Raw genomic sequence first — 25,971 nt, forward strand, 5'->3', positions numbered from 1 at the left:
AGAAAAAAAGATTTTTTTAATTTTCCAAATACATTTTACCTTTTCTATAACATAGTACGGTGACTAGAAAGGAAAACTTGCTCCTCGGTTTTCTTATAAGGTTTTAGACTGAAAGCTGTAGGACAATTTTTAAAGCAAATTATATAATCAAAATAATTCTGCCCTATCTCTATGGATACCTAAAAGTTCCACTTGAAATACCGACTGGCCAATCATTAAGTGAATGACAATCAGATGAAGAATATAAAGACCAGCTTTTCCTTGGAGAAATGAGATGAATTAAACTTTCTAATATTCATTAATTCAGAAAGCACTGAACACCATCTACTGCCACTGTACCCAGCTATCATTAATACAAAGACAGATAGAACAGTTCCTCAAAAAGATCACATTCCTGAGGGAATCAGACACATAAAGACCAACTGTAAATAATGTGATAAATGCGCTTTAATAGATGTGTTTTTTAAATGCTACAAAAAAGCTGATAGAAAAAAAGCAAAGTCAGAAAAAAGTTTTAGGTACAAAACAACATTTGATCCAGGTCCTAAAATAGCATGGTAGAGGCTGGGCACAGTGGCTCATGCCTGTAATCCCAGCACTTTGGGAGGCCAAGGCAGGTAGATCACTTAAGGCCAGGAGTTTGAGACAAGCATGGCCTACACAGCGAAATCCCATGTCTACTAAAAATACAAGTTAGCCAGGCATGGTGACGGGTGCCTGTAGTCCCAGCTAGACAGGAGGCAGAGGCAGGAGAATTGCCTGAACCCAGGAGACAGAGGTTGCAAGGAGCTGAGATCAGGCCACTGCACTCCAGCCTGGACGACAGAATGTGACTCTGCCTCAAAAAATAGTAATAATAAAACAAAAGCATGGTAGAAACTCACCATGTGGACAAGGAGAGAAAGCTACAATGTTACAATAAAAAGCCAGAGACCCCCAGCAACAGGAATGGCTATTTCAACAGCAGCAGCTATGTCAACAGTAATGTGGGGTAGGAAAGACAGGGCCCCAAACTTCTAACATGTCTCCGTCACCTCCTTTTTCACAAGACTCACCCCCGACAACTGGATAATCTACCGCAGGAGCAGAAGTATATATAGGAAGACAAGAAAAATATTTAGGGATTAGAAATTAGTTTGAGGTCATCAAGAAAGCTAAATAACCTAGTAAAAATTTAATTAATATTTTGATACTACTAACGTATCATTATTACCTGAGTATTCAACCATTATTACCTAGGTCATTCATATTTGAATGACCAAAATAAGGGTAACTGTAAGCCTTTTTAATTATGCAAATTTTACTCAAAAAGCAAATTTTAAAACCAAATCTAATCACATCCAAATACATATTTCTTCAATATTAAGAAACATCTATATAATTGGCCGGGCGCAGTGGCTCACACCTGTAATCCCAGCACTTTAGGAGGCCAAGACAGGAGGGATCATGAGGTCAGGAGATCGAGATCATCCTGGCTAACACGGTGAAACCCCATCTCTACTAAAAAATACAAAAAATTAGCTGGGCATGGTGGCAGGCGCCTGTAGTCCCAGCTACTTGGGAGGCTGAGGCAGGAGAATGGTTTGAACTCAGGAGGCAGAGCTTGCTGTGAGCTGAGATCACGCCACTGCACTCCAGCCTGGGTGACAGAGCGAGACTCCGTCTCAAAAAATAAAAAATAAATAAATAAATAAATAAGAAACATCTACATAATCTACCACATATATATTACCTTCCTAATAGTGAATATATTTGAGAAAAATAACAGTAGTACAATATAAATTTCCAGAGAAACTTGCACAATCACGTTCCAGATATTAAAAGAAACAATACTCTTAAACACAACTGATCCATGAGAAAAACGGAAAAGGGCTGCTACTAGGCTCCAGGTAACATCTTTTCTGGGGATCCTGAAAAATATTTAGGTTTTTTTTTTTTTTTTTTTTGAGACGGAGTCTCGCTCTGTCACCCAGGCTGGAGTGCAGTGGCGTGGTCTTGGCTCACTGCAACCTCCGCCTCCTGGGTTCATGCCATTCTCCTGCCTCAGCCTCCCGAGTAGCTGGAACTACAGGCGCCTGCCACCACGCCCAGCTATTTTTTTGTATTTTTACTAGAGACAGAGTTTCACTGCGTTAGCCAGGATGGCCAGGATGGTCTCGATCTCCTGACCTCGTGATCTGCCTGCCTCGGCCTCCCAAAGTGTTAGGATTACAGGCGTGAGCCACCATGCCCGGCCCAATATTTAGGTTTCTTTACGGTAACCCAACCCAATGTTCCACCCTCAATTCACCTGGCCAAAACCTTAAACACAATGTTCAGTCAGATCATAAATGGATTTTTTACATAGCAGTCAAAGAGTTAAACTCTATGAAGAAGTCACAAGTGTGGGGTGGGGGAGGGGAGCCTCTTCCCCAATGCTGCCCTTGATGAATTATGTCAATTTCCACATAAAATACCAACACACTCCAAGGAGACTGACTATAAAAACATTTTACATGAAAGATCTGCCATCCTTCTCACTGTGGAAAATATTTCCTAGAAAGCACTGTCCTGAAGTCGTTCAGTAAACTACCTGAAATTATAGAATGCATTTATAACAGTAATCTAAATTTTTTTTTTTTTTTTTTTTTTTTAGACAGAATTTCGCTCTTGTCGCACAGGCTGGAGAGTAGTTGCACGATCTCGGCTCACTGCAACCTCGTCCTCCTGGGTTCAAGCGATTCTCCTGCCTCAGCCTCCCGAGTAGCTGGGATTTTGCAGTTGCACGATCTCGGCTCACTGCAACCTTGTCCTCCTGGGTTCAAGCGATTCTCCTGCCTCAGCCTCCCGAGTAGCTGGGATTACAGGCACCCACCACCACATCTGGCTAATCTTTTGTACTTTTAGTAGAGACAGGGTTTTGCCATGTTGGGCAGGCTGGTCTCAAACTCCTGACCTCAGGTGATCTGCCTGCCTCGGCCTCCCAAAGTGCTGGGATTACAGGTGTGAGCCACCACACCTGGCCAGTAATCTAAATTTTCTAAGTAGATAAGCAGGACCAACTTCACAAAGCAGCAATAAAAGACCAAAAACAACATAAAAGCCCATCAATTCAGTTATTAAAAATCATGAAGCAAAATTGTATGTACTGATTTAGATTCGTCCCCAAGATATACTGTAAGCAAAAACAAAACAAAAAACACAGAGTAAGGCTCAGAATAGTTACACACAGTTAACAGTGGTTGTCCTGGGGAGATTAAATCTAGGTGAACAGAAAGGACACTTATTTTTCACTCTTTAGTACACTTTGAACTTTTTGTTATATACACATACCACCCTGTCAGAATACAAACATAAATTTTTAAACAATTGTAAATATAATTAACATTAGCCAAAAAATCCCTCCTAAGGAAAAGACCACTGCAACACAGCTTCTCCCACACAAGCAAACCCTCCTCTCTCTGCCCCACCCTCCCTCAGCCTCCAGTGATCTGACAGCCAGGAGGATTTGGGGTAAGGTCCCCTCAGCCTTTCTGGGGAGAATGTCCTCTAGCTTCTTCACTGCTCTAAAAGAAAAGTAATCCAAAGAGCTACTCCTGTGGCCAAAAGAAACTAATTAACACTTTCTCCCCCAGCAGGCCATGCAAGCAGGGGTGCTGAGCATAAAGAGGTGAAGCTGCCGTGTTCCACCTTCTCCACACGTGAATAGCAGACCAGCCCAGAGAAACATATCCTTTACCACCACAGTCATCTGTAAAAGGGTCAGCATTTTGCTGAGAGCTGCAAAACTTAAAGGATAATACAAATGCTAAAGGCATTATATTTTATGCTTTTCAGAACTGGCTCAAATATCTTGAAAATATAAATACAAGTAACAAAATTTATAGGAGAATCTGCCTCAGTAGACCATACTACAACTTTCCTGATCAACGTAGCTACCAGATGAGATTTTTTTATTGCTAACAAATCTGGACTGTTTTGAAATGAATGTCTTGTAGGACTTTCATGTATTTTGTTTTTAAAAATGCTTGTAAAGTCTCTTAGAGAGTATCTTCTCCAGTGAACTTGTATTTGCATATGACACTGATCTTGTTGACTATAGTTTTGCCAACCACACTTTGGCCAATAGTCCTTTTCAAGAACGTAACTTCCAAGGTTGGTGAGGGATTAACATACAAAAAAGACTTTAATAAACTTAACTGACAAACAGCTTACATTACTATCCTTGTGAACAGTAAATTACTTTGACGATTTTTAATACCTTCGATCTGGTAGATCCTTTGCTTTCCAGTAAAACCATCAATGCTTTACAATTTCCCAAACTGTCTATGTGCAAGGCTCTTTTTAAGTACTGAGAAACAGTTTATCCAGACAAGATATGCCTTCAAGATGCTTATAACCTTGCAAATGAATTTTTAAATCCTTACAATAAGAGATGTGTTCACCACAGGACCATACCAGCAGTGAGAGAAAGGTAAACTGTAAACTGTTTCTAACACAAATAGAAAACTAAAGAGCAGTTAGTGACTTAATTTGAAAAGGTGATTATCTGAAGTAAGGATAGAATTTCAGCAAGATCATTCTTTGTTTATTGTAATATTATAAATAAGAGACAATTTGGATTTTTCTTTATTTTATTTTATTTTTTGAGACGGAGTCTTGATTTGTCGCCTAGGCTGGAGTGCAGTGGCACGATCTAGGTTCACTGCAACCTCCGCCTCCCAGGTTCAAGCGATTCTTCTGCCTCAGCCTCCCAAGTAGCTGGGACTACAGGCGCCCGCCACCATGCCCAGCTAATTGTTGTTGTTGTTTTGTTGTTGTTTTGTTTTTTTAGTAGAGAAGGGGTTTCATCATATTGCCCAGACTGGTCTCGAACTCCTGACCTCATGATCCGCCCAGCCAGGCCTCCCAAAGCAATTTGGATTTTTCTTATAGGACTTGCCTTCAGTTGGCTTTCTGTTCTTCTACAAATCTAAGCACATCTAGAAATCAGAAGCTTAAACTGCCTGGCAAGTATGATGGAATGCAAACAGAAACCAAAGTTAATTGCCTACTTCCTTTTAAACACTATCAAGCACCAAAAATCTTTTGGAAAATGTGGTTTCTTTATTGATATACGCTTTAGAAACAACTTTTCTAACAAATAATGTCTGGAATGTGTGGATATCTGTAAACACATGCAAACTTTAACTTTCCCCAAATCGACAGTCAATAATTTCATAATCTGACTGATTCATTTGACAAATCAATACTATTTCACAAAATTATTCCATATACCATTAACTTTACTCCATTTTGTTTTCGTCTGATTCAACAGAATTCCTAATAACTTCTCTACCACTTATTATTGATGTAAACTTGGGCAAGTCACAACCTGCACAAGTTTCAGTCTCATCATCTATAAAAGAACAACAATGATGACAACACAGTAAGAGCATGAACTCGCGGGGGCTCATCGTCCACTAAGTCAGGCACTGTTTGGAGCAGGTTGGAGTGTTCTAAGCATATTTTCTCAAGCATATTATCATACGTAAACTCAATCAACCCTGTGGTGTAGTCACTATTATTGATGCCAAATTACAGATGAGGAAAGGGAGGCGCTCTGAAGTTTCCAAATGTCTCACAGCAGGCGGCAGAGCGGGATGTGAACACAGTTGGGATCCAGAACCCATTCTCAAAATCATTACACTACAGCTGCCTGATAATTATAAAATATTTCCTGCCTAGCTCATAAAATTCTTGTGAAGATCACATTTAATCAAGCTCATAAAGCATTTTAAAACTTTTTTTTTTTTTTGAGACAGTCTCGCTCTGTCGCCCAGGCTGAAGTGCAGTGGCGCGATCTCGGCTCACTGCAAGCTCTGCCTCCTGGGTTCATGCCATTCTCCTGCCTCAGCCTCCCGAGTAGCTGGGACTACAGGCACCCGCCATCACGCCCGGCTAATTTTTTGTATTTTTAGTAGAGGCGGGGTTTCACCGTGTTATCCAGGATGGTCTCGATCTCCTGACTTCGTGATCCGCCTGCCTCAGCCTCCCCAAAGTGCTGGGATTACAGGCATGAGCCACTGCGCCCAGCCAAAACTTTAAAGTGCTATACATAAATACAAGGCATTTGTTAGGAGTAAAGTCTTAAGGACAAAACTGACTGGATTTTTAAAAAGTTAAAGTTAAAAATTAATTTTAAAAATTAATTTTTAAAAAGTTAAAAAAATCGGAAGGAAACTTAAAGCTCAACCTCTCACAAATGATGATGTCCCCTCGATAACATCTCTTAATAAGTGGTCACTCAATTTCTCCTTAAGGCTTCCAGAAATGAAAATCTCACAAGTCAGCTCATTCCAGCTTGAAGTGTTCTAATTATTAATAGAAATGTCTTCTTTTAGTTCTAAACAAAATTAGGTTTTTCCACGAGAGGCCTGTAGATACAAATCTCTGACATATTCACACTGTCCAACACATGACATTTACTAAAGTCCCCTTTGAAATTTGATGCCCCAAATTCAACATGATACCCCAGAAAAGGTTTGGTGAGAGAACAGCAGCACTATTACCTCCTTTATCTGCAAACAAATATCCACTTTTATTTTCTGGCTGTTAAGTCAATTTAATGGGTTCATATTAGCATATACTTAATTAAAATATCTCAGACCTCTCTTAGAAGCTTTCTCAATCTCAGTACAGAGCTTGACATTTTATTATTTTTAATTAACTCATTTTCCATTTTGGTCCATGACTATCCTATAAAGATCTTTGTAAATCTTAATTTCATAACCTTACTTTAGCTATCTCTATCAACTTTGTACCTATCTCCTTCCCTTCACAAATCCAATAATTGTGACTAAATTTTCACCCTAACCACTGAAAAACTGCTGAATAAGCTAAGATCCTAGGACCCACTGGCAAAGACTTTCATTCTGATAAACATCAACAAATTAATTTAACTATGGTCTATCAATCAATTATAAAATCTATATATGACCTGTATCCTCTAACCATCATTTCTTCTTCTGGTCTATGGTAGGATCATAGAAGACATAAATACCTTTCTAACATTCAAATAAAACTTATCTCCAACGTTTCTTTAGGTTGCCTGTTAAGTAATAACAAAAAAAGGAAGTTGTATTAGTGCTATTATAACCAGAAAAGTCCCTAAAGACCATTATTTCCTTTTAAACCCATTCATAAACCATGATTTAATAAAACTAAGCTCGAATTCTGATTAGGATTAGCATGAAGTCCAATAGTTTCTAGTTACCAGAATCTACCCATGCTTCTCTTCGGAGTCTAGTCTTCTGGTACCTTTTCCATATTTTACTACCCTTAAAAGACTATTAAATTACTCTAAAACAGACAGTCTAAGACAACAGCTCGTCTAATCCTAAAGACCTAAATTTAAATGGTTTGTTATCTCCTAACCGACCTTGAGCCTCAATGACCTCTCATTTCTGTCCATTCTCTTTTCTGTTTAAAGATAATTCTACTATAAAAAGAACAACAACAACAACAACAAAGATGGAAGCAAAAGAGTCCAGGACATACATGCTTTCTTTATGTTTACATTTTATGATATGTTCCAAACAGCAGGCCTATCTAGTTATTACTGATCTGTAGAATCCAAAATAAGCTTTTGAAGGTGTTTTATCAGACTCCACACTGTTCACAGATGTCAACTCATTCAGTTTTTACTTTTCCTGATGCTATGTTTAAGTATCTACTACTTTTTTCACTCCTTATTGGTGATAAGCCTTTTCTCCCACCTTTCACCCAAACTCTTTTTAAATGTGAACTCAAAGAGCACCCTAAGCAGCTACTTTATTTTATGTATAGTTCTTTACCTTTTCTTTCTCATGAGTATAAGTAGTCGCTGTAGATTTTTCTTCTATTGATCCAATTTTCCTTTCAGTCTGTGGTAATCAAGCCCACATTTAATACGTTTCTAATTCATTTTCCTAAAGTAAATCACATATCACTAACTGGGTATGAAATGTTCTTCCTTTACAAGTAGAAATTCTAGGAAGTTACCATATCTTCTACTTTACCAACACGTACTTCTTTATTAGTTAGAATTAGCCCCGAAAAGTGGTTCCCTTCATTATTGCCACAACCTCCTAAATTATATAGTACTCAAGAGTGAGATTATAAAATGGATTTATTTATATTTGAATAAGCTCTGTTGTTGGCCTTAGATTCTTGCTGAAAAAAGATGGTTACAAATGATAGCAAGATTTCATAGGCTCAAAGTTGCCAACATAACTGAAGGGGGAAAAGATAGTCTTTTCAACAAATGGTGCTGAAATAACTAGGTATCTATATGGTATCTATATCTATATTAAACCTTGGCCTTTACCTCAGCAGTATTCAAAAATTAACTTGAAATAAACCACAAACATATATGAAAGTGTAAAAACTATTCAGAAGAAAATATAGGCGATAATCTCGATGATACTGGGTTAGCCAAATTTTTTTTAACCAAAAATAGCACAAACTAGAAAAGCTGATAAAAAGAGCTCATCAAAATTAAAACCTCTTGCCCTTCAAGGAATATAAATAAGAAAATGAAAAAGCAAGACTGGGAGAAAAGCCTGTAAAATACGTATCGGACAGAAGGCTTATATTCAGATTAAACAATTCTTACAACCCAGTAAGAAGAAAACAAACAGCCTGTTTTTTGTTTTTTCGGGGTTTTTTGTTTTTGTTTTTTGTAAAAAAGAGCAAAAGAGGCCGGGCGCTGTGGCTCACACCTGTAATCCCAGCACTTTGGGAGGCCAAGGTGGGCGGATCACCTGAGGTCAGGAGTTCAAGACCAGCCCGGCCAACATGGTGAAACCCCATCTCTACTAAAAATACAAAAATTAGCCGGGCGTGGTGGCACACACCTGTAGTCCTAACTACTCAGGGAGGCTGAGGCAGAAGAACCACTGGAACCTGGGAGGCGGAGGCTGCAGTGAGCTGAGATCGCGCCACTGCACTCCAGCTGGGCAACAGAGCAAGACTCTGTCTCAAAAAATAAATAAATAAAAATAAAATAATAAAAAAAAAAACAGGCAAGAGATGTGAACAGACACTTCACAAAAGACACATGGATATATGAATGGCCAAAAAATACACTAAAAGATGACCCAAACCACTAATAATTAGAGAAATGTAAATTAAAATCACACTGAGATACCACGACTGAGGTACCACTACGGTCAAAGTTAAAAATACTGAAAACATCAAGTGCTGCTAAGGATATGGAGCATCTAGAACTCTCCTGCAGCATGCATGAAAATACAAAATGGTACAGCCATGTTAGAAATCAGAGCATGTGTCTTATAAAGTTAGATATAAAATTGTGTCATACTGACCAGCAATCTCACTCCTAGGTATCTATAAAAAAGAAACAAAAACATTTATTTATAAAAATTTTTATGTGAAAGTTCATACAGCTCAAAACTAGAAACAACCTAAATATCCATCAATTGGTGAAAAGTTAAGCAAATTTTGGTTAATTCATACTTTGGAATACTATTCAACAACAAAAAGGAAAAAACTGCTGATAACACGAAACAATGCAAATAAAAGTCAAACACAAAAGACCTCATACTGTATAACTTCATTTATATGAAATGCTAGAAAATGTATGTTTGTTTACTTGTTTATTTTGGTCCACTGGACCCACAGATCAGTCCATGTCATTTACCACTGTAACCAGTGATTAGGACAGTGCCCGATATCTAACTGGTGGCTCAATAAACTTACTGAAAGACTAACTGAATGAACAAGAATTACCTAGTTTAATCCTAACCACAACCATAGTGATACAGATACCGTCGTAGCAATGAGAAAAATGAGACTTAGAGAGATCAATGTTCGCCCAAGATTACATGGCTACTGAGTGGTGGTGCCACAGATCAAACTCAGGCCTCTCTGACTCTAAGTCCTGTTCACTTAACTATGTTTAACGTCTATATAGTGTAGCAAAGCTCACTGACATTCTACAACTTAAGTTTATTCACCTAGGATCTTAAGTTAATGGTCAGATTCCATCACAAGTTTTAAGGACTATTCAAATTATTTCACTGTAATTTTGTATCAAATTATTCTTTGAAACAGTTGGGGCAGCTCAATTGTTTGGTTAAGCAGAGACAGTTACCAGGCCTGATGGTACTTCCTAAAATGGGCTTTAGTTGGTTAGGTTACATCTAAATTTATAGTACATACCTAAATAACAGGTGCATATTCCACTAAAGTAAATAATATAGTATTTATATATTCATCTTATTAACAAGGAAGTCTGTTTCACTACTCTTAAACATTGCTAACTCTCACTATACTATACTTCCTGCCAAGACTAAACATCGAGGTGACAGCCATCTTTAGTAAAAGATTTGAATGTGCTTAGAGGCGTGGCATACACACACCAATTAAGAAAAAACAAAGGTTATATTCAGCAATGTGAGACTTACCACAACAATTCTATTCACTGGGGAAAAAATGAAAACCAGAAAAAGAAAAGCAGAATGAAAGAGCTTCTGAATGACAGTGAACTTAAACAAGTGAGTCAGGATAGTGAGTCATCTTTCAGTGCATGCCTCAAAAATGTGAACAGATACTACCCTAAGTCCTACAATGTTAATCATAATCCTTTTCAAAATCAGGAAATAAAGCTGCTTTAGGCTGAATTCCTGTTTTCAATGTGGTCATAGTTTTGCCACATGCATAACAACTGATAAGTGGTTTTAAGATTAGTCCTTGAAATCCTGCCTATGGATATGGGTGGCTATGGAATGTGTAAGAGTATAACTAACCGCAACCATGGGTTTCGTGAAGTTCTATACCATCCTTTAGGGTGGGAATAAGATCAAGGAAACTCTTATATTGGTGTAACACAATTCACATTATGCAGAAAATTCATACACACCAATGGGAAACATATCCACTAAACATATTCTTAGCTTTAGGTAATGAAACACTTATTTCCTTACAAGGAACCCCTTTCTAATTTGCCTATTTCTACCAACACCATCACACCATCTCAGGCCTTAAATACAAAAGCTTTGCTGCTTTATTATTTTTTTAATAGATTTGGGGGAGGGTAGGTACCAGCACAGTTTTGTTACATGGATATATTGTGTAGTGGTGAAGTCTGGGCTTTTAGTGTACCCATTACCCCAATAAAGAATAATGTATCCAGCAGGTAATTTTCAAACCTCACCCCCCTCCCACCTCCCACCTTTTGGAGTCTCCAATGTCTGTTCCTCTCTCTATGACCACGTGTACCCATTGTTTCGCTCCTACTTATAAGTGAGAACACTGGCATCATTTTTAACATTTTATTTATCCTTCACCCCTCTACCTGTAATTTCTCACTAAGTTTTTAATATTCTTTTCAATCATCTTTCCTTTTCATTTGCTCCACTAACATTAATCCACAACCATATTTTGGCTACTAAATTGTTGAATGCAAAGAAAAAGCTGTTTCAAGACAGTGTACAATAATCCCAAGTGTGATCTATTGGGATCATCTGGCAGGCATGTCACAAGTAACTTGCCAATAATGACAATTAACAACACTGAAATTCAAATCTTTCTCTAAAATAATACTCCTCTCACTAACTTCAGCCTCCAGGTTTCCTTGTGTGGATGACATTTCAGCAAGTATACCAGAAATAATATATAACTCACTCATGAGACTATTCACTCACGTGACCTGTTATATATGCCAAAACTAAATAAAAGGCTGAAAATCAATGTTCCTTAATATATTATGGGAATATATACTTATATCCATTCACCGAACCCTCACTCCATTCATCAGTATTAGGTTTGTCTCAGTATAACAAAAAATAGCAAGATTAGGCTGGGTGTGGTGGCTCATGCCTGTAATCCCGGTACGTTGGGAGGCTGAGGTGGGTAGATTATCTGGGTCAGGAGTTCGAGACCAGCCTGACCAACATGATGAAACCCCGTCTCTACTAAAAATATAACAATTAGCAAGGCATGGTGGTGGGCACCTGTAATCTCAACTACTCGGGAGGCTGAGGCAAGAGAACTGCTTGAACCCAGGAGGCAGAGGTTGCAGTGAGCCGAGATCATGCCACTGCACTCCAGCCTGGGCGACAGAGTGAGACTCTGCCTCAAAAAAAAAAAAAAAACAAACAAAAAAAAAAAAGAGCAAGATTAAAACAAGACAAGATGTTTATGTCTCTCCTGATGTCTAAGAAATCTAGATATAAGTCATCCAGGTCTGATATGGGGACTCTAGAGTCTACAAAGATCCAGGCTCCTTCCATCTTTCTTCTCCTCTATCCTCTGTAAGGCCTCCATTCTTAAAGCCACCTCATTAGGTAAAGACGGTTGCTGGATCTCCAGCCATCACATTTGTACTGCAGACAGAAGGAGTGAAGGAAGGTGGGTGCAAGAAAGCAGAGTGCACACAGAAGAAAGAGCAATGGTGCTGCCCCAAATAGAAACTGCTCAGAGGAAGCAAATTCAAGAGTTTTCAGTTTCACATGGCTGGGAGACAAAACTAGAGTTCAGGGCACAAAGCATGAGGGGCCAAGATCCTAAAGAAAAAGAAAGCGGTGAGAAATCAACCCAAAATCTGAGCCCTTTAACTCCTCAAAGCATCTGCCCATTCACAGGCACCACAGACTGAGAGAAACCAGGCAAAAAGTAGCAATAAAAGATGTAAAAGCTAAACAGAACGTGTGGCAGTCCTGAGAAAATAAAAATTGGAGTTCAGGATCCACTAAAGGGGCAGGAACCTGGTAAGCACCCAGACTCCAGCTCAGGCCCCTGAATGACTATGCCCTAGGATCAATGGAGAACCAGAAATAAGTGAAGCCTTATAAATACTGAAATTCAGACAGCTCAAACATGATTGGACTAAGTTGTTTTGCCTTTTATTTTGCTGACTGCAAGAAGTTAAAAGCTTATCCAAAACCTCTACAAGTTTTTCATATGTACTATCTGATATCCAATAAAAAATTACTAGGCATATGAAGACATAGTACCAAGAAAAAAGGAAACAGAGATAGACCCACAAAGTAAGACAGCTTTTTTTTTTTTGAGGCAGAGTCTCACTCTGTCACCCAGGCTGGAGTGCAGCGGCGCGATCTCCACTCACTGCAAGCTCCGCCTCCTGGGTTCACGCTACTCTCCTGCCTCAGCCTCCCGAGTAGCTGGGACTACAGGTGCCTGCCACCATGCCCGGCTTTTTTTTTTTTTTAAGTAGAGACGGGGTTTCACCGTGTTAGCCAGGATGGTCTCGATCTCCTGACCTCATGATGTGCCCAAAGTGCTGGGATTACAGGCATGAGCCACCGCGCCTGGCCTGTTTTGTTTTGTTTTTTTTAAGAATCCTATGAGGCCAGGTGCGGTGGCTCATGGCTCTCATCCCAGCACTTTGGGAGGCTGAGGCAGGTGGATCACCTGAGGTCAGGAGTTTGAGACCGGCCTGGCCAACATGGCGAAACCCCATCTCTGCTAAAGTACAAAAATTAGCCAGGTGTGGTGGCGGGCACCTGTAATCCCAGCTACTCAGGAGGCTGAGGCAGAAGAATAGACTGACACAGGAAGTGGAGGTTGCAGTGAGCCGAGATCATGCCATTGCACTCCAGCCTGGGCAACAAGAGCGAAACTCGGTCTTAAAAAAAAAATATATATATATATATATATAGAGAGAGAGAGAGAGAGAGAGAGAAGAGGAATAAGATAGAAAATACATGAAAGAGCATAGGAGACATATGAGACACAAGGAAATGGTCTAATATACATGCAGTTAGAGTCCTAGAGAGGACAGATAGAATGGTACAGAAGCAGTTTCTGAATAGCTAATAAGCAAGAAGGGGAACTCACCAGTTCAAGAGGCACAACAAACCCCAAGCAGAATATAAGAAAAACATACCTGGACACATCAGAGTAAAACTTCCAAAAATTAAAAACTTCTTGAAGAAATCTTAAAATAGCAGTCCAAGAAAAAGACAACCTTCAAATGGGCAGCAATAAGATCAACTGCAAATTTCTAAACAGAAACTATGAAAGTCAGAAGATAACGAAATTACACTCTTAAAATGCTAAAATAACCAGCAACTTAGGATTTCAAGACATTCTGAAAGTTTCCTTCAAAACTGAAGGCAAAAATAAAGACACTTCCAGACAATGCCTGAGATATTTAATGGTGAGCACACATACAATAAAATAATAAAAGGGGTTCTACGAGCAGAAAAACACAAGCCCTGATGGACAAACAGTCATGAAGGAAGAACTACAGAGATATGGAAAGCGTAAATACATGGATACTAAACACATGGGGTTTACTATCTATATACAATTAAAACATAAAGTAACAATAACCCTAAAGGCAGACAGGGCATAAATGGAGTTAACTACCTCGAGGTTCTTGTAGTTTTCTGGAAAACAGACATCAGTACTAATTTGTTATAAATTCGAATAAGTCAGGGATTAATAATGTAATCTAGAGTAACACTAAAGAATAACAAAATGATTTATAACAGGTATGAGAATACATAATAAAAACTATTTTAATAATCCAAAAGATGACAAGAAATTACAGGAGAAAAAGAATTTAAAACATGTAGAAAGATAGAAACAGAAAGTCAGATTTAGACCCAAACACGACAATAACATATGTAAACAGACTAAACACACCAAGTAAAAGACAAAGGCAATCAGATTAAATGTAAAAAAACAGACATATGTTATTTAGAAAAGAGAGATCATAAACAAACAAGCACTCAGCAAATATGAAAGTAAAAGAATGGGAAAGTTATATATACCATGTAAGCATGAAACTAAAGAAATCTGATAACACTGTACTTATCTCAGACAAAGCCGACTTAGGCAATAATCATTACAGGAGATACAAAGTAACATTTTATTGCAACAAAACAATCAACCCAAGAGGAAGACCTAAGTATGGACCTAGTAACACAGTTTCAAAACACATGAAGCAAAAATTGGCAAAATTAAAAGAAAAAGTAAACAAGTTTACACCATAATGGAAGATTGTAATATATAGAGAGGTCAGAGAGACACTTAGAACTCTAACAACAAATCAATCACATCCAGTCTTTTGAGTCTATCAATCTGGCTCTCAATTTCAAGGGTACCAGCCAACTGAGGATCTGGTTTTTTTATATTCCTTGCACGCACAGACGAAAAGCCCACTGACCACTTCACTTTGGATCATACAGAATTTCAGAAGAAGTCTAGAACAACTCCATATCCTCAAAAGCATTTTTAATAGATTACTAAAAGCTAAAGCATATAATTTATTATTAATTATAAATGTCATTAATTATACATCAGATTAACTTTGCTGGATATTCTGTTTTCTAAACTTCTAAATTTCTGCATGCTGTTTTCATGCTCAATCAGCTCATTCAATCACAATTTTATTCAACATATTAGAGAGAGAACTTGAAACTGTCTGCTTAAATTAAAACTAGACAACTTCTTAGTAATAGAAAGGATTAAGGGATGGTCATAAAAAGAGACAAATAGAGCCCAATACAGCAAAGGAGGCAAGTACAATACCCAACACTTAATAGCAATTAAAATTTGTTACCATTTTTAGTGCCTTTTTATGATAAAACCACAACTATAGATGGATGGTAGGATCTATGTATTTTTCCAAATATACTTACCACAGAAAGCAGTGTGAATAACATATTCTAGCTCAAAGATGACATGATTTTAAATGCAAATTTTAAATTGGATTATCTCCAACATTAAATCAGACTCATGGGGCTGAAACCTGACTAGAGTGGATTTAAAGGAAAATGGAAGAGAAGGAATTGGAGTTAGTGAGTGTAGACTCATTAGGGGAGAACACTGATGACACGAAAGAACAAGAGAGCTGAGTAAGCAACGTTCACGAGTGCATGAGAGCACAGAGACTCTAGTGCATGAGGAAAGAGGCTGGTGCCACACAGGGCAGTGCACACATGGCATACTACACGGGCGGGCTCATCTGTAGCTGGAACAGGTAGAATACATGGGTTCAGTTATGGAGACGCAGGGAGACGCAGGGAGCTCCAACAGTATTAGTCTGCTGGTCCATGAAGCCGTTGGCTTCAAGTGTCTCCATAAAGAAGCAAGACAACCAGCTGAAAATAGGTATGGAGAAGAAATGCGGAAGGTATGAAAAAAAAGGGAAAACTGAAATAGTCATCTAAGTGAATGAAGTATACAGTATGACTGTCAGGCAGCATCGAAAGCCTACATGAGGTTCACAATCTTGAATTTAAAGGAAGGTTGTGGAGAATTCTCCAGTCACATTCAGATGCACAGGTACAAAGTAGTTGTAAAGTTGACAAGACCCTATTTGAGAAGTGACAGGTGGTACCAAAACAGTGACAGGTGGCTCCAAAACAACTTTGGAGCCCTGGCCTCTTCTTCCCTGCTCCTTTGTCCCCCAACTAAATGCCACTCCTATAAGTATGTACAACAAGCATACACACTGATCTCCAAAATGCCCATGACACCATCATCTCAGGATCATCATTCCACAGCAATATTCCGAAGTTCTGGCCCTTACTAAAAAGGGTTCCTCCAGTTTTTCTCCTCGTCCTCAACAAGTTCTCCCATGAGTGATTACATCCATTCCCAAAATGGTGAATCCTTTATCCATTTAATATGTCCCTCTACCCTTATATTCCCTGAATGCTAATCTGGACTTCTACACCTGAATACCTACAGGATAAATCCCAATGTGTCAAAACAACCCTTGATGGTCTGGTCCTCATTTCTGGTTGCAGAATTCCAAACATACCTCCTACCACTCCCCATCCATGGAACCCATAATCAAACCACACTGTACTATTTCCTCAAACACACCTGGCTCCTTAAAACCTCCATGCCTCCAAAGATTATCACATCTATTTACCTCTAATATATAAAATATAATAGTTTATATTAAACTATATCCATTTAATCCTAATCAAATTTAAAGTAAACTCATACTGAAATTACATATAAATATCTAAAGAACTCAAACAGATCCATCCCTCGTTTGCTACAAAGAGCAAATACAGGGACTTTTTTTTCCTGGAGTTTTTGACAATGCCCAAATGGAAGTATAATAACTACAACTAACCATAGTTTACTTTGCTTAATATTAGTACATATTTGGTAATTGCCTAGATGATATATTTAGATCAACTACTAACAATTTTTAACCTACTTTTGAAAAACAAAACATTGAAAAGCAATATAAGCCACTAAGTCAAGTTTGGTTACAGACTTCTATGGTCATGACAGCACAATTTTCAAAATATCGGAAACAAGACCCTGCAAAATTCTCTAAGCTACAGGTCCAAATATAATAGAGCAACAAAGGTAAGTCTTTTCTAAAACCAGGTAGGGGTGTATGTGTACCCAAGTACTACATATGCAGTATATATGATATACAAACTAGTTTCTTGGGGAGGTTCTGAAGATTATAAATAAATGTGTAAATGCTTTAGGATGTTTAAATTAAAGGAAATATTTATTGACCCAAATAACAATTTCTACTTCTCACCTTGAAGTCATATAAACAGAAAAATTAGAATTTCAAAAATATCATAAAAATAAGGATATAGCCTACTTTGTCATTTTTTAGTACAAACAAAACAGCAACTTTAAGGTCACTTTCCAAACCATTCAGTGATTCAACACCCAAAATTTACACATAGGGCATCCACGCACACTAGTAAGACAGTACAGCTTGGAGAGTAATAATCACTTTAGGATAGTATACAGTCTCATTTTGACCTTTATTATTGAAATCTAACATTTATGGAGCTCCAAACATATATATCATCTAAGTAACATTATACTACAGTAATAAATGGAAAAACAATGCACTAAGCCCAAACCTACTTTGCTTTCTTAAACAATCACAAAGTACAACCTAAGCCTGGATCTAACATCTTATAAACATAAATTGTTGTGAACTAATCGTGGAGATAGATGGCTGCTTTCAACTCCCGGGGGAAGGAGAGTCCCATTTTGTTCCAATAGTGCACCAGTCCTGATGATGACTACTAGCCCTACAACCTGTTAGCTCTTTGACTTTAACTTCTCTAAGCTTCATTTTCCTTATTTGCAAAATTGGGATACCACCACACCATATAACTCTGTTTTAAGAAGTTAGGTTTGAGTCTATACAGCAAGTAGTATTTGTGCATGAAAAAAAGACTGATAAGGCAACAAAATATTAACAGAGGTCTTCTCTGAATAAGGAGATTATAAAAGATTTTTTTAAAAAATCTTCCCCTTACTTGTTCTATGTTGTCCAAGTTTTCTACACTGAGAATAATAATTCCATAAAAATAAAATAATAAAGTCTCATTTCGTTCAAAAAAGTACAATACATTGCAAATTCCTAATTTCCCACTGTCTTCTATAATAATAGTCACTGAGTACTTGCTCTATGCCGGATATATTACATAAACTATCTCCACTTAATGTTCATTGCACCTTCTGAAAGTGCCACCTAGGCAATTATAAAACATGTACTAATATTAAGCAAAATAAGCTTTTAAACATAAGAAAATCAAGGATCAGAAACATCACTCAGCAGGTACAGGATGGCACCAAGATTCAAATCCCAGTCTAACTTGTATGCTTTAGATACCACATTACTCAGGGTTAATGATCAACTTGTCAGCAAAGTCAAGAATCATCTTACTAGTAAGGAGCAGAATACTTTAAGGCTCAGGATTTTTTTTTCTTATATAACTCTGCCCTAAAACATGCTACCCCTCCTTTCCTTAGTACCATAATAACTTTCTCTAAAAGAGGAAGCAACACTTTTGGGTTATCTGTTTTTAAAAGACTCCTAGGTTTGGCAATACTTCACTGACTCAAGTAACTAAAACACAGCTGAGACTCAAAGGTAAACAAAGAAGATAAAAAGGCCTCCAAACAGTAAAAAAAAATATATATAATATATATATTCAAACAACAATAAAGTTTATTATTTTATCCATAATCAAGTCTCTCAAAATCTTTACTCAGAACTAATTTATCCTGTTTTTATTAAGAACAATTTTTAGGTACAATTAAAACCAGGTTGATGGTTGCTTCATTCCCAAGTCAAAGAAGACTAGAAGCAGAAAATTAGAAACAGGAAAAGAGCTATTAAAAGCAGATACACTAATAATGTACAAGAAGTAACTGCCAACCTAAAGAAGTAAGAAAGTTTAAAAAAATGTATATGGGAAGAATTAAAAAAGCAGTTAATCTACATCTATTTCGAGCATACTCAAGCAGCCCTGAATATCTCATTAGGCCCTGAGTTGCAAAGAAAAAACATTTAGTATACTCTATGTCATAAGACGGTAAAATTACATTTTAAGTAGTTTCATCCAGAATAGCTAAAATATGTTTGTGCTTTATACATCCAAAAAAATTCACATTGGAGAATACCTCATTTCCTAATTGAACACTTAATACATGCTTATAAAATATTCAAGCAATACAGAAATGCATTAAGAAAAGTGAACTCTCTTCCTCTACACCCCTTCCCAAATGAACTCTCTAATGTTAACTTTTTTGGTGGGTTTCCATAAAGTCTTTCTCCTTTGCACATTCTAAAACAGATTTAATCATGCCATACACATACACATGTGCATACATGCACAAGAACATATACAAACACACGCATATGTATAAGAAGGCACACAACAGAACCATACTAAGCACATTGCTTTGCAATTATCTTTCCACTCAAATATATTTCATAGACATTTTCCAGGTCTGTTCAGATAAATCAAGCTTACTCTTTTTAATACTATTGTACTTCACTATATGGATTTGCCATAATGTACTAACCTTTCTTCTACTGACAGATAAGTTCTACCGGTTTGGGTATTGTAAACAATGCTACAGTGAGGATCTTTGTGCATGTTATCTTTTGCGCAGATGCAGAAATGGTATTTCTATAGAATACTGACTTGCAGATCAGAATTTGTAGGCCAGATGAAACACAACTTTTAATTTTGATAAAGAATACCAATTTGTTCTCTTACCAACAATGTGTGAGCACCTTTTTCATCACATTGAACACTGGTTCCATTTATTAATTTTAGCCAGTCTTGAAACAATATTTCATTATTGTTTATATATGCATTCTCAAACAATGCAATTTCCTATCCAGTATTCTCTCATCTTCCTAAAAGAATGCCAGATCTTTTTAAGCAAGAATGTTCTGAGTAAAAAGAAATTTGCTCATGCCTGTAATCCCAGCACTTTGGGAGGCCAAGGCAGGCAGATCACGAAGTCAGGAGTTTGAGACCAGCCTGGCCAACATAGTGGAACCTCATCTCTACTAAAAATACAAAAAATTAGCTGGGTGTGGTGGCTGGCGCCTGTAATCCCAGCTACTTGGGAGGCTGAGGCAGAAGAATCGCTTGAAGCCGGGAGGCAGAGTTTGCAGTGAGCCGAGATCGCGCCACTGCACTCCAGCCTGGCGGACAGTGCAAGACTCCATCTAAAAAAAAAAAATTGCATTCCCAGGAACCCCCTGCAGCTAGCAGCAGCCATGTGATACAGTTCTAGCTAATGACTTAAGGAAAAGCTGTTGTATTCCTTACACAGGTGACACCAACTTCAGATCTCCCCTTTTCCTTTTTCTTCTGGCTTGGCTCTTGGACCTAAGGATGAAGATGCAGCAGTCATCACGTATCTCTGAGGACAAGGATTAAGTGTGGCTGAGGAGAAACGTGAAAAGAGCCAGGTCACTCAAGACATTGCTTGGCCACTATGACTACTCTGAGTCTAGCTAGCCTGGACTGTTTCAGCCACTCAGCCACGTTTTAAATTACTTGTAACTAAATGTAATTCTAACACTGAATAGTCCTCTGATTATTTGTTACACTCAACATTCATATGTTATTAGCCATTTGTATTTCTGTAACTTGTCTATTTTATCTGCCAAATTTTCACTTGTTTCTTGATCTAAAAACATGGAATTCCACACAGTACAATCATATGTGAATTGCCTAATTTCTCAGTATTCTAGTTTTATTAGGCATTAGTAAATAAGTTTTGGAAGAATAATAGGGTCTTTTGGTAGTTTCTTGAAAAAGTAGACATCCACTTACCATGCAATCTATGAATCACATTCCTGGGTATCTATCCCACAGAAATAAAAATTTCTATTTATGTCTACACAAAAATCTGAATGTTCATAGTAGCTTTATTTGTAATAGTAAAAAAAAATAAAAAATAAAATAAAATAAATAAAAAACTTGAAACAATCCAAATAGCCTTCAGTGCGTAAATGGTTAAACCAACTCTGGTACATCCATACTATGGAATACTACTCATCAATAAAAAAGAGACAAACCATTGATATATGAAACAATTTCATGGATACTAAGTTTTTAAAAATCCCCAAAGATAATATAATCTATGATTCCATTTATACAGCATTCTCAAGATGATAAAATTATAGAGATGGAGAACAAATTGATTGCAAGGGGTTAGGGAAGTGCAGGGAGGTGCGGGAAGGGTATGATAGAAAGGGCATAGCGTTAAGGAAACCTGTGGTGACGAAACTCTTCCGTAACCTTGGCTCTGATGACGGTTACACAAATCTACACATGATAAAATTGCCGAGGACCCACTACACACACACACATACACACGTCACACATACACCACACACATGCATGTAAAACTAATGAAATCTGAATAAAGCCTGTGGATTGTACCAATATCAGTATCCTGGTTTGATATTTAACTAAAGTTATGTAAAAATGGAGGAAACTGAGTAAATAGTACATGGGATCTCTCTGTACTGTTTTGCAACTTCCTATGAATCCATAATTATTTCAAAATAAGTTTTTCTGAAAAGTACTTAGTGCTGTTTTCAAAAACCCCATAATTAATATACCCATTCTCTGCTTTTCAACTTGCTCCCTGCAGAGTCTAGGTAAAGTTTTTCCTTCTTTTCAGCTCAACTCCAGTCCCACATTTCCAAGGCGAGGCTTCCCATGATAATCAGAAGTGCAAGAAAGCCACTGTCTCCATGGATTCTACACAGATACCTCCCAGCCCCTGAGCATGCAGCCCTCAGGAAGCTGGGATTGTCAAGGACAGCCATTCCAAATTAGTATTTTGTTGACATTTTGGATTGTTCACATTACAGAAAGATAAGGGCTTTCTCACAATTAATAAAACTTAAGGGAATATTCAAATGTTCTTCGGTAGTCATTTAGATTAGTCCAAGCCAGATTTTCAAAGCACAGCATGTATATTTCGTTAGATGTTTCTGGTAACTGCCATCATGAATCTAGCAGATGTTCAGGTAACAGTCATTCAAAGCTCTCCATGGCTAAGTAGCATAATGACCTTTATTAATCACTGCATCTGGTGTTTGCCAAATGGGAGAGAAACAAGCAGCCTTTGTTAAGGGGTAACAAGTTATCTGAACGAAGATACTTCAGCACATTTAAATTATATTTAAATTATATCAAGACAGTGGTATAAACATTTAATTCCAAGTAGCATTCTCAATAAAATAACTCATTGCAAACCTAATTGCTCTCTAGAGAACATTCATAATGCTTACTGGGCAGTCTGTTTCAGTAATAACATAAAGCAAGAATTGAATCCTCTCAGTAATTAGGTAACTGATTAAATTTATCAATTATCTACTATCTGTTATCTCACTTAGATGATAAGCCATAGAGAAACAAATACCAGGCAAGCTCATGAACCACCAAATTCTTCAGAATTATTCACTTTTCTCCAAAATGATGAATTGCAGTCCTTGCCCTCAAGAAGCTCGCAGCTTAATAAAGGGTACGATCCTCTAGAAAATAATCATATACACATATGCTGTAAGATAATAAGTAAAGACATATTCAAAGAGCTACTCTAAATCATTTCCAGGTGGAACTTAGTACCTCTGCTCTATCAGTTCCCAGCTATCCCCTATGATACATCTAAAAAATCTGAGAAAGCAACACAAGATATTGCATCAGTGTGTGAGAAGACTGAGTACCTTCAATTACATTGCAGGACCACATATAAATTTGATTCATATTGCTGATTTCGTAATATCCACTCTTTTCTCCATTAACATGATACAAGGTAACTTGCACAACATACATTTGGGACAGCGCATGCAATCCAAAATGCAGCTCTTGATATTGACTAATTATGGATTTGACACTTGTACTGCCATTCATTAAGCAACTCACAGTAACAAGTAGAGAAGTTGTATGATCTTACTACACCACAGACAGACATCATTCTACAGGAGTTAACGTTTCTACAGTTTTTTTCTCACATGAAGTTTATAGCCCGTTTAAAGTAAAAAATAACCTAAATCATACCTGGATGTCATTATCATAGAAACAAAAACTGTTTTGCTTCTTATACTAAGTGATACTTTTTCTTTTAACACTATTTTTCCTTTGTTAAACATACGTGATACGCACTTGAGTATACCCAAGAAGACCACAGAAAGAAGCAACATAGAGCAAATCAAAGAACATGGGAGGTAACTTAAAAAAGCAAGAAACCAAGACAAAATCAGCATCCTTTAAGAATGTAGCATCTAGGCCGGGCATGGTGGCTCATGCCTATAATCCCAGCACTTTGGGAGACTGAGGCGGGTGGATCACGAGGTCAGGAGATTGAGACCTCCTGGCTAACAAGGTAAAACCCTGTCTCTACTAAAAATACAAAAAGATTAGCTGGGCGTGGTGGCGGGCTCCTGTAGTCCCAGCTACTTGGGAGGGTGAGGCAGGAGAATGGTGTCAACCCAGGAGGTGGAGCTTGCAGTGAGCCAAGATTGCACCACTGCACTCCAGCCTGGGCAACAGAGCAAGACTCTGTATCAAAAAAAAAAAAGAAAGAACATATCATCCAGAAAGCATCTGCAATGGTGATTTGCATGTCACCACAGTGTAGGGTAGCAAACTGCAGTGATCACAGCTACTATCCAGCCGCTCACCATTGAAACCAATATGGACAGGAGTGGAGAGGCTGGTTAAGGAGGAGCACATTTCTAATGCTGACATCACAGATGGCAGAATGGGTTTTGGATTCCCTTTACTTCAGAGATTACTTGAACAAATGTAGTTTTGATATTAATAGCAATACTGATTGCAATTCAAATATTGAAGATTCTTTTCTTCAACCAGCATATGTCGAGCATTTATCATATGCACAGATAATAGCGCTCCACATGCCAGGAGAGTTTATATGCCATTGGAAGAGATGGCCATCACCACTAAATATTTTTAACAACAAAGGCAGTGATTAATGGAATCAAACACAGGGCTAGAGCTGGATGGCTGTGAAAATGAGCTGGGAAGGGCAGGCTGGACTCTCTGAGATGCCTGATGAAAGGAGGCTGTACTTCAACCTGAAAGCAGTGAGCACTCATAATAAATTTTTAAGCTAGAGTGTGTGGCAGAAACATGAGTCTAAACTGCGGTAAAAGAGAAACATGAAAAATGCATTCAGCAGGTTGACATATATAAAGTTTCTCAAAGGGCAATAAAAGATACCGAAAGGACAAAAAAATCGGTAAACATACAAAGCATAATAAATCTGAACACCACGCACATTTGTTTATTTACCAAACACCACATATTTACTGTGTGATTAAATGGGGGCCATTCTAAGCACTTTACAAATGTTGCCTCCTTTAATCCACACTCACTAACTTATGGGAACTTTTGTCTGAGGTTATTAATCCAATTTTACATACGAGAAAACTGAAGCACAGAGAAACTAAGTTGCTCAAGGTCACAAGCCTAGTAAGTAGTGGATTCGAGAGCTGAACTCGGGCAATCTGGCTATACAATCTATCCAATACTGTCCAACAGAGCTTGCTGCAATGCGGCTATTGAACACTTAATATGTGGCTAGAATGAGGAACTAAATTTTTTATTTTACTTAATTTTAATTATTCAACCACATGTGGCTACTGGCTACCATGCTGGAGAGTTCAGACCATATTCTTACTTAATATACGGTCCTGCTTTACTAAGAGCCTCAGTGACAAGCAAGAGAGGAATGGTGCAGGGCACAGTGGCTCACGCCTGTAATCCCAAAACTTTGGGAGGCCAAGGCAGGAGGACTGCTTGAGCTCAGGCATTTGAGACCAGCCTGGGCAACACAGTGAGAGTTCATCTCTACCAAATATAAAACAAAATCAGACAGGCACGGTGGCGCATGCCTGTAGTCCCAGCTACTTGGGAGGCTGAGGCAGGAAAATCAGTTGAGCCCAGGAGTTCAAGGCTGCAGTGAGCTATGATCTCACCACTGTACTCCAGCCTGGCTGACAGAGCCTGACCTCGTCTCGAAAATTTAAAAATGGGGGAGGGGAAGGAATGGTGCTTAAATAGTCCATTGCAGTCAATTTCATTCTTTAAATTTCATTTCATTTTTAATTGACAAATAATTGTACATGTTTACAAATTTAATGGTTTAAACAATTCAAAAAAACCTTTCAAGGTCATTTCAAGTTTCAAACAACAACTCACTGCAAAATTTACCAACTTACTTCAAAAACTCCTTTCCATAGTTAAGACAATGGTACACCGGGCCAACGAGCTAAATAAAAATGGACTCATTTTTCTTTAAAACATTATTAAATTAATTACAACCTGTACTAAATATATCTCCCTAAAACAAAGTCTTGACAAAACTTTTATTAACTAACTCTACCTACAACATACACAATTTTGACTTCAAATATGACATAGCTAAATTTAAGGAATAAATATACTGCTTATAGTTTTCCAAGTACAAATGAGCTGACACTGTTACAAAAATTAACAAACATCACTATATTGAAGCAGGCTGCTATCCACAGAGCCCTGTATTCTGTTCCAGACATAAACACCTACAAACAAATTATTAGCCATCTAAGAGATCAGAAGAGCAATATCAGCAACAGAATAACAACAATAATAAAAATAACAAAAATACCAACAGCAGCTTACCTTTATTCCTTACAATGTGGCAGGCATT

At 37.7% G+C, this 25,971-nt stretch overlaps 1 protein-coding gene across 3 annotated transcripts in view; it reads right to left on the reverse strand.

Annotated features, from left to right (window-relative positions):
- The window catches only part of USP6NL (USP6 N-terminal like), a 151,100-nt gene that overhangs the window by 82,916 nt on the left and 42,213 nt on the right, over positions 1-25,971 (reverse strand). Inside the window, exon 3 of one of the 3 annotated variants that reach the window (XM_054435477.2) lies at positions 20,568-20,684. The exons of the other annotated variants lie outside the window; for them this stretch is intronic. The gene's annotated coding sequence lies outside the window, so the exon portion shown is untranslated. The remainder of the gene's footprint in view (positions 1-20,567; positions 20,685-25,971) is intronic. 3 annotated transcript variants of the gene reach the window in all.

This window comes from Pongo pygmaeus, chromosome 8 (assembly GCF_028885625.2).
Source record: "Pongo pygmaeus isolate AG05252 chromosome 8, NHGRI_mPonPyg2-v2.0_pri, whole genome shotgun sequence".
NCBI classification, from domain to species: Eukaryota; Metazoa; Chordata; class Mammalia; order Primates; family Hominidae; genus Pongo; species Pongo pygmaeus.